Raw genomic sequence first — 17,981 nt, 5'->3', positions numbered from 1 at the left:
TCTCCCAGTCGTACAGGCAGAAAGGGGGGCTTGCATACTGCGCTCACTCGGTAATGTATATCTTCTTCATTCTATAGTTACATACAGATGCAGCCACTTTGGTTTGTCTGTTTGACACAGAATAACTAAACACAGATATCCCATTTATCTCATTTAACACAGAAAACTGCGTCACAACATCCCATCTAATTAAAGCATTCACCATTGTTCACAATGGTGCTTTGGTATGCTAATGGAAAGGTTAAATGCATTAAATGAGTTAAGATGACTTTAGATAACGCAGTTTCTTCAATTAACCATGAGTCATGACGCATTTATCTCACAAATCCAAGTGGCTTCATCTGTAGTTAGTTACATAGTTAAATTGGGTTGAAAAAAGACAAAGTCCATCAAGTTCAACCCCTCCAAATGAAAACCCAGCATCCATACACACATCCCTCTCTACTTTTAATTAAATTCTATCTACCCATACCTATACTAACTATAGAGCTTAGTATCACAATAGCCTTTGATATTATGTCTGTCCAAAAAAGCATCCAAGCCATTTTTAAAGGCATTAACTGAATCAGCCATCACAACATCACCCGGCAATGCATTCCAAAACCTCACTGTCCTGACTGTGAAGAACCCCCTACGTTGCTTCAAATGAAAGTTCTTTTCTTCTAGTCTACAGGGGTGGCTTCTGGTATGGTGATCCACTTTATGGGTAAAAAGGTCCCCTGCTATTTGTCTATAATGTCCTCTAATGTACTTGTAAAGTGTAATCATGTCCCCTCGCAAGCACTTTTTTTCCAGAGAAAACAACCCCCTACCTTGACAGCCTACCCTCATAATTTAAGTCTTCCGTCCCTCTAACCAATTTAGTTGCACGTCTCTGCACTCTCTCCAGCTCATTTATATCCCTTTAAGGACTGGAGTCCAAAATTGCACTGCATACTCCAGATGAGGCCTTACCAGGGACCTATAAAGAGGCATAATTATGTTTTCATCCCTTGAGTTAATGCCCTTTTTTCTTTCAATAGTTTTTATTGAAATGGTTTCCAACAAATGGAGGGGGGGATACAGAAGAAAGAAAGGGGAAGGATATATAGCGAAACAAAGGGAAAAATATTACAAAATAAATAAAAGGTGAGGGGTTGCCACACATTGGTTGCATAGAAATATCTGCATTCACTTAACATGTCATCACAGTACAATTTTACACCGTAAACTATAAAAAATGCCCTTTTTTATGCAAGACAGAACTTCATTTGCTTTAGTAGCCACAGAATGACACTGCCCAGAATTAGACAACTTGTTATCTACAAAGACCCCTAGATCCTCCTCATGGGAGGAAACTCCCAACACACTGCCATTTAGTGTATAACTTGCATTTATATTATTTTTGCCAAAGTGCATAACCTTGCATTTATCAACATTGAAACTCTTTTTCCAGTTTGCTGCCCAGTTTTCAAATTTAGACAAATCACTGCAAAGTGGCAGCATCCTGCATGGAACCTATAGTTCTGCACAATTTAGTATCATCTGCAAAAATAGAAACAGTACTTTCAATGCCCACTCCAGGTCATTAATAAACAAGTTGAAAAGCAAGGGACCTAGTACAGAGCCCTGCGGTACTCCACTAACAACACTGGTCCAATTAGAAAATGTTCCATTTACCACCACTCTTTGCAGTCTATCTTTTAGCCAATTCCAGGTACAAATACTATGTTCCAGGCCAACATTCCTTAATTTAACCAGTAACCTTTTGTGTGGCACTGTATCAAATGCTTTAGCAAAGTCTAGGTAAATCGCATCCACTGCCATCCCAGAATCGAGGTCTCTACTTACCTTCTCATAAAAAGAAATTAAGTTAGTCTGGCAAGATCTATTACGCATAAAACCATGCACAAACTCATAGTATTATGATTTGCTAGTATCTTATCCTTTATTAACCCTTCAAAAAGCTTTCCTACCGCTGACGCCAGACTAACTGGCCTATAGTTTTGAGGCTGAGAACGGGATCCTATTTTGAATAGAGGCACCACATTAGCAATTCGCCAGTCTCTCGGCACTATGCCAGATCTCACTGAATCCTGAAAAATTAAGTAAAGAGGTTTGGCAATCACAGAGCTAAGGTCGCCAATTACCCTGGGATGAATACCATCTGGCCCCGGACCTTTGTTAATCTTAACATGGTCTAGTCTCTTTTGAATTTCTTCATGTGTGAACCATGCATCATTAGTTGTATTACTAGAATTGGGACTATTAAGAAGGAAACCTTCACTTACTGGTGCCTCATTTGTGTAGACAGATGAAAAATATGAGTTCAGAATCTGCGCTTTTATTTTGTTTTCATCAACCAGCTGACCCCCCTCTGATAGTAAGGGTCCCATCCCTTCCTGCTTCATTTTTTTACTATTAACATATTTAAAAAATAATTAAAAAAAAAATGTTTTACTGCTTGCTGCAAATATCCTTTTCTATAACAATTTTAGCTTGCCTTATAGCTTCTTTGCATGATTTATTGGCCTCCTTGTACCTTATAAATCATTCGGCTGTCCCAGCTAACTTGAAAGCCTTAAAAGCACGTCTTTTCTTACCCACCTCAACACCAATGCTTCTATTGAACCAAAAAGGTTTTGCTTTGCAACGACGTTCCTTGCTTACAAGTGGAATATACTGGCAAGTATATTTATTAAGCAGCATTTTAAAGACTTCCCATTTTTGTTCTGTGTTTAACCCTGTGAAAAGCATTTCCCACTTAATATGTTGCAGAGATGCCCTTATACTGTTTGCACATCTCAAAAGTAGTGTTTTAGTTACTCCCTTATAGAATTGCTTCTGCAACAGAATCTCAAAGGAGACCATGTTATGATCACTATTCCCTAAATGCTCACCCAAACCATTTAAATTCACATTCCAGTCACATGTTTCATCCCACCAGGTCTCAGTGATACCAATTATATCATAATTTTTAGAGCATGCAATTAATTCTAGGTCTCCCATTTTACCTGACAAACTCCGTCCATTTGCCAGCATACAGCGTAGGTTACTACTTTTACTTTTGAAATTTGCATTACTTAGTGGAGAATTATATGTTAAGTTAGTATTATTCTGTTTTCGTTGTAACAGAGGGACCTTCTTAGCTGGTAAACTGTATGCCCCCCTCACTCCTCCCCCATGACCCCTTACTAACCCCACTGCCCTGTCTTCCCTAGCTTCCCCATAATTCTTTAACTCACCCACCCCCCCTTGCCTAGTTTAAACACTCCTCCAACCTCATTCTTTCCCCTAGCACCATGGACCCCCTTCCATTGAGGTGCAAACCGTCACGATTGTATAGTATGTACCCCAAGGAAAAATCAGCCCAGTACTCTAGCAACCCAACTCCTATCTTCCTACACCAAGACTTGAGCCACGCATTTAGCTCCCTAAACTCCCGCTGTTTTCCTAAACTTGCACGTGGCACGGGCAAAATTTTATTAAAAATGACATTGGAAGACCTTTCCTTGATCTTAGAGCCTAGAACCCTGAAATCACTCTTTAAGGTCTTCCATCTACCATTTATTTTGTCATTAGTACCGATATTGAGTAAGACAGCTGGGTCATGCCCAGCCCCACACAATAATTTGTCTATCCGATCAACCACATGCCGAACCCTGGCACCAGGTAGACAGCAAACTATTCGGTTGTAGCGATCCGGACGACAAATTACCCTATCCACTTTCCTAATAATTGAGTCCCCTACAACCACAATCTGCTTAGGCCTGACTCTACTCTCCTCCCCACCACTACTAGAGAAACTGGCCTCTTGGCTGTTAGAGAGATCAGTCCCATCTAGAATTGCCAATCCAGAGTTCATACTCCTATTATCTTCACACAATCTGGCAAATTTGTTGTGATGTATAAGCTCCGGATCAGCCTCCATTTTCCTTTTGCCCACCTTAGATTTTCTAACTGTCAACCAGCTAGCTGCCTCAACATTCTGCTGCTGTTCTGTTCTGCTCACAACCACCACAGAGGTAAGCATTTTGGATCTCTTGTTCCAAATCTGCATACATATGGCAGACTGTGCACTGAGTCAGACCTTCAATCTTGCTAGCACTCATTATCCCAGTTACAGATCAAAACAGAAATAAAAAAATAAATAAAATAAAAATTAGGGTTTAGAACAAAGTTTTGACCTAGTTTGAACCTCCTGTATTTGTAACTCCACTTACAGATCCCCCACTTAACTCCTGTGTTTGTAACTCCACTTACAGATCCCCCATTTAAGAGAAGCTAACACTTAAGAGAAGCTAGAGCAAGCTCCCAGTGGTTCTATTTATACAGTCTGTTCAGGTGCAACTAATCAAACCCCACCCCCTCAAAGGGAGGGAAAACTAACTGCAAAGTAAAGCAGGTTGTGACAAACTTGCTGTAAGCACACTAGCATACCAAACTTTGCTATTTAGCACCCAAGACAGAAAAAAAACCTTTAAAAAATAAAACCACAGTAGTTAAATACAAACCTTAATATAAAATAGCAGTTAATAACAAATACTTATCCTTTTCAGTTGATTTGTTTGCTTTAAGTTGCTTTATTCCAGTCAGTAGCCTGTTTCAAACAGATTCACTGGAGTCCCAGGAATTCTATTTATACAGTCTGTTCAGGTGCAACTAATCAAACCCCACCCCCTCAAACGGAGGGAAAACTAACTGCAAAGTAAAGCAGGTTGTGACAAACTTGCTGTAAGCAAACTAGCACACCAAACTTTGCTGTTGATTTGTTTGCTTTAAGTTGCTTTATTCCAGTTAGTAGCCTGTTTCAAACAGATGTTTGAATATAAACCTTTGCTTATACGTAGCTGGTGTTTTTGAATTACTTCCGAGAGACTCATAGAACCACAATTAAAACACACCTAGGAGCTATAAGTTTAGTTCCCCTGAGAACAAGATAGTCCTTAGTGATGGAGAGTTCTCCTCTGACAGTAGAGAAGGATTTTAGCTCATGAATATCTACTTCAGGATCTGGAAATTTGGCTCTCTGAATTTCATGCCACTTGTTAATTTGAATTATTTTTTATTAATGCCAGAAGAGTTGTGTCTTGTTTTGTTGCTTCCATAAACATGTCCATTGTAAGTGCCTTTGGTACAGCATGAGCAGCCATAAAGTTAATATATTCCTCTGCAATGGACTTTGAGGAGTCCTTAGATGCAGTTGGATGACGTGAAATATAGTCAGCAGGATTATTGTTTTTCCCTAGTCCCCAGGCCCCATCTTTCAATACGTGCAGTCATTTTTGCTCTTGGATTCCCAAAGATGGTGATGAGAGCCTGAAGATCTGTAATTATTGTGAATGGTGCTCCATAAAGAAACAGGTGAAAGTGCTCACATCCCCAGACAACAGCCAAACTTTCTTTTTCTGTTTGGGAATATTTCATTTCTGCGGTTGTTAAACTTCTGCTTGAACATGAAATGATGTGTGGGCATGGATTATCATGTTTATACTGGACAAGAATCACTCCTAGTCCTACTGGACTTGCATCTACAATTAGCTCAGTTCTTAGTAAAGGATCAAAGTAAGCCATAGTGGTCGTGGAACTAAGTTCTTGCTTGATTGCATCAAATGACTGTTGACATGCACGTGACCACTGAAAAGTACATCCTTGTTTGGTGAGATCTCTCAAAGGTGCACTGATTGTAGAAAAGTCTTTAATGTATCTAGAACAATAACTTGCCATTCCGAGAAATTAACAAACTTACCATTAGTATCTTGTGGAGTGGAGGCCAGTATCAATGGTAAAGCCAGTTGCAGTATCAAGTAAGTACACTGTTATAGTAGGAGAAAGCACAGGTTGTTTTATAGATGTGATAAACACAAAGTCATCATGGATTGGTGGTGGATTATCTTCTGAATTTGGTTGTATATATTTGATCTGTGCTTGTATGTGCCTGATGTATATTGATATGCTGTGGGGGCAGAAAGACATACTGAAGCAAAGTGATTAATGTTTTCACATTTAGTACATGTCTGGCCCATAGCAGGGCATGCACCTTTGTGAGCAAAGCTTCTTCCACAGCGGTAGCATTTCTTTAGTGCATCAGTCCCTTTGTGGTTTTTGCTAGTGTGTTCAAGGTGACACATCTGTTCATCTGTGCCTTTTTCTATGGCAGTGGCTTGTTGCTCTGAGATCTCAAGAGCACGAGCCATTTCGAGTAGGTCTTACAAGGTGCAGTCATCCTGTAATGCTTTGCATCTTATCTTGGAAGAAGTGCATGATACAATAACTTGTGTTGTAATTTAATCATCAACATCAGTAAAAGAACAGCTTTGAGCTAATTCTCTTAATTGTGTGACAAATGCATCCATAGTCTCTTGGGGTAGTTGTTTAACAATTCTAAATTTGTATCTTTCATACCTGACATTTGGTTTAGGGCTGAAGTAGTCAGAGAGAGCTTTGGAGCATTTAGTGTAATTGTCAGTGCTGTCAGTAGGCAGGGTACAATAAATATCATATACTGCAGAGCCAGCATTATGAAGTAAAAGGGCTTTCTTTCTCATGTCCTCATTTATAGCCACAGCCTCCATGAGATTTTCAAAACGAGGTAGCCATTTTTTCCAGTTTTGTGCTACATTATTTGCATCAGACATGTCAAAGCTAGGAAATGTGTGCAGCTGCTCTGCCATTTTACTTTCACTTTCAGTTTCAGTAGTGGAAAGTAGAAACGATTTGTACTTTGATTTAGCTGATACACAGAAAGGCTGAATATTGCTGAATTATCTGCAGCAGTGATAATATCTTATGTGGCTTAGTAACTTGGTTTCTTAGCTGTATTTTCATAGCACTCACTTTGCAGGGTTAAATTTCCTTTTCCTCGTCACCAGTTATTATGTCTGCATCATTCAGTGTGTGATTAATGCAAAGATTACACATCCAGCATCAGTGGAGATTCAGTTTTATTCATTGTACAGTTCTCATTCCTTCCTCTGCTTTCTCCCTCATGCTATATCTCTTACTTCCTGTTCCTGCCTCCTACCCAGCCTGCCTCTCTGCCTTAAAGGTACACTGTAACAATGCAGACATTACAGTGCAAACCTGCAACTATTCTTTGCCATCCTTACTTTCCTTCTTGCAGAATTATGGACGCAGTTCTTTAAAAAATGTTACAGTGTTGGCTTGTAATGAAGATAAAAAACACAAAAAATTAGATTTTTCTCCAAATCCCCAAGACAAGTATAGCTACTGAATATTCTACTCCATTATCTGTTTAGTAGAGCATCTTCTGTTTAATCTGTACTCTTCTATATCCTTTGGAAAGGCTGCTTTTGTCTTTATTTTTTATTTTTTTTACTTTAAGAAAACCAACTTGAAAATCTGCACAATTATGAAAAAACATTTACCACAGTATTCATACTGTCAGAAATACAGGTGCCTTCTGTAACTGCACTCAAAGGTGAGCATTAGAGACGCCAACAATAAAGCTTGAGACATTAGATAAGGAGGTGAAACTTATAGATTCACCAATCATTCACTAATCATGCTCCTAACCACTATTCTGCAAAAAAAAGCTACATGTTTACACAAGAACAAAATTTATATTGCCCAGAAGTAAAGAATCTGTACTGAAAAGGAGTTTTTTAGTTCAATCGAGTGCCCTTTTCTCTCCAACTCAGTAAAGTACTAACTATTTTTGAAAAGGCGTATTTATCAAAGTATGAACTTTCACTTTCAGCCATTGATAACGCCTCTTTTTAAAATCCCATAAAAATTAATGGAGAGTGGCGTAATTTCACTCTAGAGGACTGTGGCGACCTCTAACTTCACTCTTTGATAAATATAACCCTTAGAGTTTGGGGGTCTGCCAGCTCTCTGTACTGCAATTACTGACTCGTCGTGGATTGATGTCAGCATAAAAACATTTTTTCTATCAAAATATATGATGGCAAGGAGCTCATAATTTCTTAGGGAATACATTTCTCCATGGTTCAATTTTTTGTTAAGGAGATACCTAGGCAATCCTTTTCGGGTACGGTTTATGGTGCCACAGGCTGGGGTGTCCAATGAATATAGGGTAATACCTGTGTAAAAGTTATCCACATATAAGTGGTAACCTTGGCCAGTTGTGGAGTGATGATTTTTGCCACCAAGAGTCAAGTCAAGGGGACAACCAGGGGGGTCTAATTGTGAGTCATTTCCTTCATAAATCAAAAAGTAGCTGGTGTTCCCAAGCTTCTTTCACAAAGTTTATAAAATTTGATCCCATTGGGATGTAATGACGAAAGTGTAGGAACCCTTTGAAGAGGAGAAGGGACTCATCAATACAAATATATTGGTAGGGGGCATACACTGCTGCAAAGTGCTTGGACAGGCTATCTATTAGGAGCCTCAATTTATGCAGCCTGTCATGGGAAGGATCATTAGGGGGTTCAGCTCTATAATTGTCATTGAAATGCAGAAACCGGAGCAGTAGTTTCTAGGCATTGTGGCAGAAAAGACTGGAATGGATAGCACTGTAGTTAAGACCTGGTGATCTAGTGGGGACTAGGGGCCAGTGGAGACGCAGTGGGGGCGGTATAACTGCTCAATTGACCTGATCCCAGGGTCTATTTCTCCTAGAGGGAGAACATATCCTAACTCCTCTCTCAGGCTATGAAAGAGTATTTAAAAGAAAAATTGGAGAGAGGCTTTATTAGACTCTCTAATTCCCCTGCAGGGGCTGGTTTCTTTTTTGTGGTTTTGACCTTTGAGAGGCATATAACCTCATTTGTATTAAGGAAGGGGATGAGTGTAAAACGGCCTTTAATACCAGAGATGGACATTATGAGTATTTAGTTATGCCGTTTGGCCTATGCAATGCCCCTGCAGTGTTTCAAGAACTTGTCAATGACATTTTTCGAGATTTAATTGGTCTGTTCCTTGTAGTTTATCTCAATGACATTTTACTTCTTTCCTCTAATCTGGGTGACCACTGACAACATGTGCATGTGGTCTTACTCAGAATAAGAAAAAACAATCTGTTCAACTGGAGAAATTTATTTTTAAAGTCTCTTCTGTAAAATTTTTGGGGTTTAATATTTCTGATAAGGGGTTGGAACACACTCTCTAGGAGGTTTGAATCAAATCCGTCTGAAACAAGAGGTGTTCGTGACAGCCCTAGGGTTAGATCTTGCCACTCTTCTGTCTCAGGCTCAAACATTGACTCCAAGTAATACCCCCCTTGGGAAACTATTTGTTCCTGAAAATCTGAGGGAGCAGGTACTTGTGGAAACTCATAGTTCTAAACTGGCAGGGCATCCAGATATTAATAAGACCATTGCTTTATTGTATCTAAATGTTTGGTGGCCTTCGTTCAAACAAGACGTACAAAAAATTGTTAATTCTTGTTCAGATCTAAGTCCTCTAGAAAATTACCACAGGGACTGTTAAGGTCACTGTGATTTGGGTGGTGGTTGATAGATGCAGCCATTTTATTTCACTACCAAATCTTCCTTATGCTAAAATGTTGGCTGAATTATTTTGAAAATTTTCAAATTCCATGGCTTTCCTGAAAATATTGTGTCACACAGAGGGGTACAATTTGTTTAAAAAGGGTTTGGTCCAGAGGAGAGATGGACTCCTGCTTCCAATGTTAGAGCTAATAGGCTTAAAGAGCAATTTCATTGCAGGTTTCCTGATCAGCCTAGGGATCCAGTGGCCCCTCTGGGGGGGTGCAATGTTAAGACTTACCCTGGTGGTCTAGTGGTGAATAGGGGCCAGCGGGGATGCCCGCAGCCCTAGTCCTCTCCATGCTATGCTGCTTCCTCATTTTACGCATTATGCATGATGATATCATTGCACTTTAAATATTAAATGATGATTATCGTCTAAAGATTTATCTAAGTGTGAAATTAGAGCACATTAGAGTTCACCACAGTAAATTCTGCCACTCTCTGTTCATTTCTATTGAATTTTAAAATCCTACTGGAATTAATAGAGATTGGTGGAATTTTACTGTGGTGAGCTCCAATTTCTTACTTTAATAAATCTATCCCTAAGAGTTAATTTTTATATGAGGTCAATAGCTTCATGTAATTCACCTATACAATACTTGTACTAACCAAAATAATTCCATATGATACAGGGAGAGATTCTGTATATCCAGATATTGAATGTTTTTAGACAATGTATTTACCAGAGGAGATACTATTATGAATATAAAAATTATATAAAAAAAACTATAGTTTATATAAAATAAATCGGAATAGTCTTTGTCATTTCTTTCTTATAGCTTAAGGCAGAAGGTTATGTAATAAAAGGTGCAAAATCTGCTAGAGGTATACTCACCTATAGAAATCAATTGGCAGGTAGCATTGGCAGTTCACTTTTTAAAATCATTAACATCTTATTGTTGTGAAAAAATTGTGCTATGCATATTTTTCCGTGACTTTGTCGAGTCTTCTCCAGCACAAGATTTTTTTTCAAGTTAATTTATTGATCAACATGGTAAAAATATTGCCTGGGCATATTCTGTACATTTTATTTACATATGGGTTTATTGATTTATGAGTGTTTAGTAATGTACAGGAGTAAGTTTAAGGCCTTAAGCAATTTCTTGGATCAATAAACCGATTCCAGCATGAGTCAACATTGTGAAATGCCTTACTGGCAAATATAATGGATGAGATGTTTGCAGTAGGAGAAATTTTAGCTTGCAGCAGCATACAAGTTGCAAATGTAATAACTTGAATACAATAAGGAAAAGATAAAAATCCTTTGTCAAATGGGTTAACTTTGTTAAACACACTTTACTGGGTTCTTCTTCTATTCAGGACCCTATGTCTCTGAATTTATCTTAAGGTATTTACCAAGCAACTCATTAAGCTCATCATAGGAAGGGGCACTGTGCTGTGCCAATGAGGAGAGTTGAAAAACTCGCCTCGGACGGCAGCTCCAAACAAGTTACAAGGGGCAGCAAAAAACAGTGCTGGTAACTTTTAGGGGGTTATTTACTAAATAAAGTTTAATTAAAGTTTTAAAAGGGAAAAACTATTTTTTCGTAGGAGCAAAAAAATCTATTTTTTCATGTTTTTTTCAAACCCAGAGGCTGTTAAAAGTCCAAATAAAAAGTACTCCTTCTCAAAGCTGCCGAGGTCATGTAGAAATCAATTTGTGTCCAAAAATATATAGAGTCCCAAGATCCAATTATGTACACAGTCCTTATCCGACTCGCACTTGTATCCCTTCAAGCCCCACTCACAATTATAAAAAAAAGAGCCAGCCCCAAGGCAAAGGACCAACAAACAAAATATAAGGCATTAATGTTTTAAACAGCACTGCTTTTGTGCTCAAAATAGGATTTAAGTATTCCACCACTGTGAATTAGACCCCTGTTGTTCTCACCACCACCTTGATTATTATAGAGAAAAAGATTTTTTAACTTTCCGCAAGTACATTTTTTAGGTGGGTACTCACAAACACAGCTTTTCAACTGCATGTAAAACTTTCATCGCTTATTGCAGCCTTCCATCTGGTATAACTTGTGTCCTCTGTCCAGTCTGATGCACAGAGCCCAGCTCACTCAGGATCTTCCGTCACAGCCGCAAGAGCTTCAGACACAGCAGCAAGCAGACAAACGGAAGTCAGTGTTACTAACAGCGCATCACTTCCTGCCCTTCTCTGTTGCCCTGGGAGACATGCTGGAAGATTCCAGAATAGACAGGAGGGTTGGCCTGTGACTTCAAGTTATACCAGAAGGAGGGCTGCAAAATGTGATGGAATTTTTACATACAAGTTGAAAAGCTGTGTTTGTGAGTACCCACCTAAAAATTACTCAAGGAAAGTTAAAAAGTCTCTTTCTCTATAATAATCAAGGTGGAAGTGAGAACAACAAGGGTCTAATGCACAGTGGTGTAATACTTAAATCCTATTTTGAGCAAAAAGTGGTGCTGTTTAAAACAATATTACCTTATATTTTGTTTGTTGGTCCTGTGCTGTGGTGCTGGCTCTTTTTTTTTTTTAGATATCATGTAGCAATCAATGGCAGATGTCCGTTTTACAATTGGAAGATGTGGTGTTTATGCAAATGGCCTGTAGATGTCACTGTGGTCATACTGTGCATACTTCCTGGTATCTTAAAAGTGAAAGTGAAAGTTACTGTTGTGTAATGCCTGCGTGACTCTGCTAATAAAGCACTGTTATACTCTACTCATCCTCGGCTAACCAAAACATAACAGAAGATATCACGATCTGCACTGGGTTTTGTACAATAATCTGAATAATTTGTAGGTTTTGTGCAATAATCCAAAAAAATCTGATTTTTCGTGCGGTAAACTCGAAAAAATCACGAGTTGGATTTTTTCACGATTTTATGGAGTCTTTTCCCACACCTGATTTTTTACGAGAAAATTTATTGCTAAATGCGGTAAATAGGTGTACAGGAGTTTGGTCAAAGTGGTTTTCAGATTATACTAAATAACCCCCTTAGAGTTGAATTTATGTTTTTTTAAACTGGAAATTTACTCTTCTAATGCGAGAGAGCACTCTCGGCACTAGCGATGCCCCTTCAGTTCAGAAAAAGTAAGTGTTGCTGGGTAAGAGGGGTGGAATTGTTGAAGAAGAAGATCATAGGGGCAGATTTATCAAATGGTTAATACAGAAAAAACACACACCCTTTCTATTCATTCCTATGGGATTTTTGGAAGTGTATTTTATCAAATGATATACTCTAACTTTCACACTTTGATAACTATACTTCACCTGCTTTACTTCTTACTGATTATAATGGATTTGGGGCTATTGATCTCACTATGACAATACTATATTTAGTACCCTCTGCGTCTCACTGTATATTGTACTCATAATATGCAGAAATAGTTTTTAGAAGGTACTGTGCATTTTAGCATACAGTATATATTACTTTTACTGTACAAGCTGATTTATAGAATTGATTGCCAAGACATATGAGGCAGTTTTGTGACAACATATTTTAGCTGGCAGAGAAGTGCCTGAAACCACCTCTGACACTTTCTGACATAAATTGAAACCAACAGATACAACATGTACTGTTGCAATGCAGTTTAATGAAGAGTATTACATTGTAAAATGCTTATTTGTATTCTTATTTGTGCAAATTGTTTTCTCTTTGTGAATTTATTTACATCCCCCATTAGAATCTTACTGCTTTCAAGATTATCAGCTTTAACAAGCAGGGCCTTTTTTCTGCCTCTGGTATTTCTTTGTTTGATATATGCACGCTTGTATTTTACAGCATTGTGGAATATGTGATTGTATATTTGTTATTAAGCATTATAAATGCGGTTTTCATTTGCAGTTTTCATTACCTTAAAATCACTAGTAGTTAATCATAAAGTTAAATGTAGCATCCCATTAAAAGGCAAGGACATTTTTGTACTCAATGTTTTCCAAACTGATGCTGAGTTTTAAAATAGGAATTATAAGCCTGGGGTTTGTTTATCTTGCAGTAGTGATTTTGCACTATGAAATATGAGCTGTTTCAAATGTGGTTCAGCATGACGAGTACATTTGGAGAGAAGAACTACAGATGGCTGTGACAGTTGAACACAATCAATACAGAGCTTTCTGCAAGTTGTGAATTTAAAATAGAACAGCATTAATTTACTTTCAAAATGACTTCAAATAGTTAGACATAGTGAAATCAGTTTTAAGAATACACGGCGCCAAACACTTAGCACACTGCAAACAATAAAGTATTACCAGCATAATGGTGCACAGTTTCTGGAACTGTTCGTTCCCTCTATGGAATTGATCGATAGCCTCTTAACATGCAACAGGTGAAATCTATATTTATGTTGACAGAGTGCTGCAAACAGATGGGACCTGGTCTCTCAAGACTAAGATGCTTTATTTATACTGTATCAGCATAGCGACACGCAAGGATTAACTTAAAAAGAGAATTAGAACATGACAGCAGAGAATCCATACATTATTTTTATCCGAGTAAACCTTCAAAATAAAAGTAGAGTTTTAAATAATACAAGCCTTTTTGCTTTATATTGTAAATTTGTATATGTGGAGTGAAAACTAAAATATCTATAATAGCATATATAATTTAATCTAATAAATACATGCATGTAAGGGGGTAGCGTGGGTGATGTATTATGATGAGTGAAAATAACTGTGTGCACATTGCTGTTTGAAACTGTATGATATTTAAAAGTGGGTTAATTTATGTTTGAGTGTGTTTGCAATATGGGGTGTTAAGTGTAAATTGATAAAGAAGGTAATATAAGTGTGGATGCAATATAATCCCCTGTCAGTAGAGGGAGATGGTGAGTCTTGAGGTATAAAAAGGAGACCACACCTTGGTTTTATAGCGTTAGTCTAGAGGGAACAGCAGAGAAAGGAAAACTGGAAGAAAAGAGATCAGAAAATAAATAGAAGCAGGCTGAGAGTAGGTAAGAGGGAGTATAGCAGGCACTAGGTGTCTGAGCTAGGAAAGTGAGCATGGGCAGCCTAATGCCCCAGAAACAGGTATAGTTACCAGCTTGCACACCCTGGCTCTTCAAATCGTATATTGCCTGGTGCCCGGCCGAGAAGGCTTCGGAAACCCACAACTTCAGAGTAAGTAATTCAACCGGCACACAGGTTGACAAAGGGGATCACCCCGAAACGTTGCATCACGCAAATAAAATATAGCAAGGGTTTTCCCTGCTTGCAACTAAAACCTGTGTGCCGGTTGAATTACTTACAGCCTAATGCCCCAACAAGGAAGGTAGTGGGGATAGTGCCCTGGTGGCTTTTCCACAGGATAGGGACCCAAGAGGAAAGGGTTTAGGCCAGCAGTAGGGTTTAATGGCCTTCGGGCCAGTGGTCTGCCAGTAGAAAAAGCCTGGTCGGAATAGTAAAGGGGCACCGCAGGAAGTGCCGGATTACTGAGACAGATGGGGAACAGGGATTCCTGGTGACTAGAGACAAGTGTGGGTACCCGACCTAGCCATCCCAAATATCGATCCTCTGGACAAAGGGTTAAACGTAAACAAGTGTGTGTGAATATTATGCAAGTTTTAATGTATATTCCTGTGTAATGTTGGATGCATGTGGTTATGGTGAAGACGACTGATAATAAAGCTCCTGGTTATCTGTTCGCTTGGACTTCGTGTCCTATGTGGGGAAGTGTGTGTCCAATGAAGGTTACCCTCCTTACATGCAGTCTTCTACTTTACCACAAATTAAAGCCATACAGGAAATTAAATGTTAGAAATTAGAAAAGATGTCTGTGAAAAAGACTAATATTGAATTTGCAGTGATCCCTATTAGTGATAACATTTCATGTCCTCGCCTATTTTCACCTGAATTTGACCTATATAAATTGTTATGAGGCACCATTAATTAATTAATTGATTTGAATAGTTATGTGTGTGTGTTTATAATCACGTAAGGGGGTTATAATCACAATAGGGGTTACACCCTACAAGTTAATGGCCTGGGTATGAGTGCAAAACCAATGGTCCATACACACTGAATAGTGTCAATCCCCCATATGTAAAAAAAGGGACTAACAAATAACATGTTTGCTTTGAAACAGGTGCCCAGTAAATCTTAACTGCTGATTAGTTACTATGGGTTACTGCTCCTGGGCAAACTTAGTGCCTTTTATTACATATAAGAAAAAAATGGCAATCAAATTTTGTATCATTACAATGCAGGCTGAATGGCCACACTGATCGTAAGGTCATACATATGATTATAAAACGTTCAGAAAACAGTAGAAAAAAATATAAGCCTATGTATTACCAGCTTAAATGCGATAGTTCAACTTCAAATTACATTTTTGCATGATGCAGACAGTGATATTTTAAGACTGTAAGCTACAAGCCTTCTTTTTTATGCTTTTTGATTTACTTTAGCTTTTTATTCAGAAGCTCTCCAGTTTGGATTTTTAGCAACCATCTAGTTGCTAGGGCCAATTTACCCTAGCAACTGAGTAATAGTTTAAATGATACTGGAAGATGAATATAAGAAACCTGCATAGATAGATAAGTAATAAAAAGTATCAATACCAATAAAATTGTAGCCTAATATAATAATAGTTGTTTTGCTCCCAGGGGCAGAAGAAGAAGACAAATCATTTTTTTAATATGGGGATCATGGGGATTGACCTCGGCAGTTAAATAACTAGTGGCCTATAAGGCTACACTTTTATTTTATTTATTTATTTATTTATTTTATTTATTTGACGATCTAATGAATGCCTAATGAATTGTGTTTTATTGATAAATCTGGTGGGCAGTTTGCAGGAACAGAGTGTTTAAGTGAAACTTTGATAAGTTTCTCTAGTTGCCTTGCCATCATATTAATAGCTCATGGAGGTATTATGAAGAAACAGAACATGAAAGAACAATCTGGATATTGAAGTCCTATACTTCAGCATTATACAAATCATCCTGATTTTCAGAGGCATGCCACTGTATCTTCGTGTGCCTCTCAAGTCTACTAAATATCAAGACATGAAAGTAGCTTTGAACTGCAAGTGTAATGCAGAGATTGTAGATTTTTTCCTAAATCTAACCAAGCTTCATCCCCAGTGTAAAGAACAAATGTTCACATGAAATATTTAGCTGAAATGCAAATAAAAGGGCTAAACACATTCTGCTCAGCTTTAAACCCAAAGGCAGATGTAAAACTATGAAAGTAACCCTGGAATAAGCCAATAGGTTTATTATAAAGCAGCAGTGCGTTCAATGTCAATGTACTGCCCACACTGTTGTCACTGTTACTACTGATGTTAAATATGTCCTTCAATTTACTCATATATGGTGTGCTGAGTAAAAACAATTGAATTATATTTTTTCCAGTAGCTAGAGCACAATGTGGTTGTTATTTCTAAGATACAAAGGAGCAGATTCACCAAGTGCAGAATTTGCACTTCGCCAGGTGTAGACTCACCAGGAAACAGCTAATTCACTAAAATCCAAATTTGCGTCCAGGGTGCCGAACGCTGGTGAATTAGCACTAGCATTACTACGGTAAGCGAAACGAAGTTGTGCTAGCGTTGCCTAATTTGCATAGGGCGGGAAGTTAAAGTTCAATGGACTATGTTGCAGCCAATACATTACACTACACAAGCCCAGGAAACCTTAATAAAATAAAATAGAGTTATTATATTGCCCTACACATGAGCCCAGTGTATAGTTTATGTGCCATATGTTAAGAAATGTAGGGGAGAAGCTAGGTACACCAGAAAAAATCACCCTGAAAAAGGAAAAGTCGCCAGCGTTTTCTAGGACTTGGAAAAATGTTCAAATATTTATTGAGGAAGTCCTATCTACTCTATTGCACTTTGCCTGGTCTGAGGTGGTGACGGCAAGTCTGGCACAAGAAGTAACGTTCAGTAAAATCCGCATCTTAGTGAATTTGCGTAGTTATGTCCATTCACCAGAGCGCAACTTCGCCAGGCATAAGGGATCGAATTACCGTTAGAGTCTCTCCTGCGCTAGCGAAGTTATGCCTGCCCCCGTTAGTAAATCGGCAAAGTAACGAAATGACGTCATGCTGGCAAATTTTCAAAGTTACTTCGCCCTTTAGTAAATCTGCCCCAAGGTGTTTATTGGAGGTTATGTTATGTTAAAATATGCTGCAAATCGTAATACAGCAAGGAAACAGAATATGCACAAGATAAATTAAAATGACGTAAAAAGGAATAGAATGCACTGATACATTGTGGCCATGAATTACAAACTGTGTATGTCACATTTTCTTATGTATGAAAATAGATCAAATCAGCTGGTATAAATTTTTTTAGGGTGAAATGTAATAAAAGTGGGTAATGGAAAAAATATTCGCAAACCAAAAAAAATCCTTTGTGCAAATTTAATATAGCTTTTGCGTACCCGGAAACTGTTTTCTGACAGTGGAAAAAGATTTGCCGATTCTATAGGTTTCCGTCAGTGAATTTAGTAAAACTTCTTACTGGAAAAGTTGTTACCTTCAAGCACATTTTAAACGTGGGTAATGCGCAATTAGAATTCACAATGCAATAACAGTTTAAAGATAAA

The 17,981-nt window shown here is 38.1% G+C and overlaps 1 pseudogene; it reads right to left on the bottom strand.

Moving 5' to 3' along the window:
• The window catches only part of LOC108719707, a 218,233-nt pseudogene that overhangs the window by 74,747 nt on the left and 125,505 nt on the right, over positions 1–17,981 (bottom strand).

This window comes from Xenopus laevis, chromosome 6S (assembly GCF_017654675.1).
Source record: "Xenopus laevis strain J_2021 chromosome 6S, Xenopus_laevis_v10.1, whole genome shotgun sequence".
Classification (NCBI taxonomy): domain Eukaryota; kingdom Metazoa; phylum Chordata; class Amphibia; order Anura; family Pipidae; genus Xenopus; species Xenopus laevis.
This window is presented reverse-complemented; position numbering and strand designations above follow the sequence as displayed.